At 34.8% G+C, this 2,630-nt stretch overlaps 1 protein-coding gene and 1 long non-coding RNA gene across 2 annotated transcripts in view; both read right to left on the reverse strand.

Moving 5' to 3' along the window:
• The window catches only part of LOC109585059 (uncharacterized), a 33,067-nt gene that overhangs the window by 13,287 nt on the left and 17,150 nt on the right, over positions 1-2,630 (reverse strand). The gene's annotated exons all lie outside the window — the stretch shown is intronic.
• LOC109585069 (uncharacterized) lies at positions 15-273 on the reverse strand. Its single transcript, XR_002186303.1, has 2 exons — positions 179-273; positions 15-126 (listed from the first exon to the last, which is right to left on the reverse strand). It is a non-coding gene; the product is annotated as an uncharacterized LOC109585069 (long non-coding RNA).

The raw sequence follows: 2,630 nt of genomic DNA on the forward strand, positions 1-2,630 counted from the left end.
TCTTTCTTGAGGAGCTACTGGTTGACTCATAATAGACAGTATAATGACTAGCTCCAGAAACGAAACTCCACTCAGCCCTCACTGCTGTAGAATTGAACTTTGTAATAGAGAAGGTTTGAATGATAGCTAAATAAAAAAATAATACCGGTATACAATTAGAGAAACAATAATTTCTTACGTATTTCAGCAGTAACATATTCTCTATCAGTCCATTCTCCTGGTCCAATACTAGTATATGCTCTCACTCCAATAATATAACTAGTATTAGGTATCAATCCTACTATACTGTAATAAGTGTTAGTAGTGTTAGTTACATTGTATGGACCAGTACTGGTAGACTCTCTATATCTTATCTCATATACTGTAATGATACCATTAGGTATTGTAGGAGGATTCCATGTAATAATAATTTCAGTTGGTGGCCTTGAAAGTATTGGATTAGATATCACACCAGGAACTGTGTTAAGACCATGTTAAACTGATCAATATCTCATTGACTTACTTGATTCAGCAGTTAATTGTATTTCTTGTCTACCTGGTCCATTCATATTATAATTATAAGGTATTATACTCACAGTATAGTTAGTATATGGTATTAATCCAGTGAAATTATATATTCTGTTGTCTCCTCCAGTGATATTAACAGTATAACTAGTGTTTGAAGTGATGTTAGTGTATGTGAGGTAGTATCCAGTGATTGGTCCATTCCTTCCATTGCAAGGTACTTCATCCCATGAGACAGTCATTGACACTGACTCTACTGATGAGAATATAATATCACCCACTGGTGCAGTAGGGGCTAGAAGATTAATAATGAAATTGACAAGTAACTATCACTATCAATTATTATCGTACCAGTTGAAAGTGTTTCAGCTGAATAATCTGTAGTCAAATCAGCTGTAATGTCATATACTCCAATAAGATTAAAGCCACATTGACTGTAAGGAGGTATACCAGTTGAAGTATGTGGTGATGAAACTGATGTTTCACTAGTACCAGTTTTTGATGATTCACATATTCTCCTACAATTTCTAACAATGATATAACTAATTGGTATTATAGGGGTTGGTGGACTCCATGTTAATGTAATGGCAGAGGTTGTCATTAGAGTAGCCATAAAATCATTAACTACTGGATCACCTAAAATAATTATGTTATATCATATGGCTCCAAATGTTAATAGAAAATGACAAAAATTAATTTTAACAAGAAATTGAGATTTTTGACTGACAATAATTTGGAGCTATATATATATATATATATATGGTATGACTTATTCAATAACTTACTAAATATTATCATTACTGAAGCATTACCACTAGGTACAGAAGCTGATCTATAAGATACTACATAGAAAGTGTAGGTAAGCCCTTGAAACAATCCTGATGTTATATTGATTGTTGTTGAAGCAGTAGTGCCTACACTAACAGGAGTTAAAGTTGAGAATTGACTGTAGGCCTCATAACCAGTAGCTCCTGATACAGTAGACCAGGAGAGTCTTACATGAGCTAAACCAGTACTTAATCTTGTAGCAGTTAAACCAGTTGGAGTATCAGATACTGTATGAGAGAAAGATTGTAAATACATAATAAATAACAAACCTGGTAAACTCAATACTGTGCTACTACTTAAAGCCTGAACACCTCCAATATTACCATTAGTACCATCAGTTACTCTGTCATTAAATACAATACACTGATAGTTACCAGCTTCTCTCAGTCTCACTGTTACTCTCACTCTTGTAACAGATCCTGGTCCATTCACTATCACACGAGACAGTTCAGTAGATATTCCATTCCCATTCACTGAACAACTGACAGTAGTAGGAGGACCATCAGAGACATTGAAACTGAGACTGAAGACTGGAGGAGTAGCTAATCTACTAGTGGAGAGGAGAGAGAACTGCATGGTAGGATCAGCATCAGGACCATCTGTAAAAGAAGTACATTAATTATAGTCTATATTCATCACATACCATTGTTATTGTATCCAGTATCAGTATATGCTCCAACCACTAGTGTTTGATTCACTCCATTCTCATCAGGAATGATACACTTGTATAAACCTTCATATCCTGATAGTCCAGCACTTCTAGCTAGTGCAATCTGACCACTGAATCTCTTGGTGAACAATGGTTGAGGAACTCCTGATGAATCAGCAAAGTCTCCATTAAATAAAGGTACTTCAGTTCCATTAGGATAATACCACACTCCAAAAGTAGTAGCATTGTTAGCACTCTGACACCACAAAGCATCATTGATATCATTAACATCATTATTCTGATCAGTATTGTAAAACTGGCTAGCATATATCATAGAGTAATCAGGTATTATCCTGTCCTCATAAGCTAGGTACAGTCGAACACCTAGATATGAGTATATAGTCTAGTATTTGTTACCAAAATTTATTTCTTACCATTACTGGGTAGGATGGAAGGTGCTTGTCCAGATACAGTCATCAGTTGAACCAGTAGGAGCAATAGAAAACAAGACCTGCTTGAGAATGCCATTTTTCTTTTCAATGTAGATTCTATTGTTAAGCTAACAGAATCATGTGACCTTTCATGATCAGTTGTTGGCACAAAAGTGTATTTTACTATCTTAATTTAATAAAAATAATGAATATTGTTA

The sequence above is a fragment of the Amphimedon queenslandica genome, unplaced genomic scaffold, assembly GCF_000090795.2.
Source record: "Amphimedon queenslandica unplaced genomic scaffold, v1.1 AMPQUscaffold_13125, whole genome shotgun sequence".
In the NCBI taxonomy this organism is placed as follows: Eukaryota; Metazoa; Porifera; class Demospongiae; order Haplosclerida; family Niphatidae; genus Amphimedon; species Amphimedon queenslandica.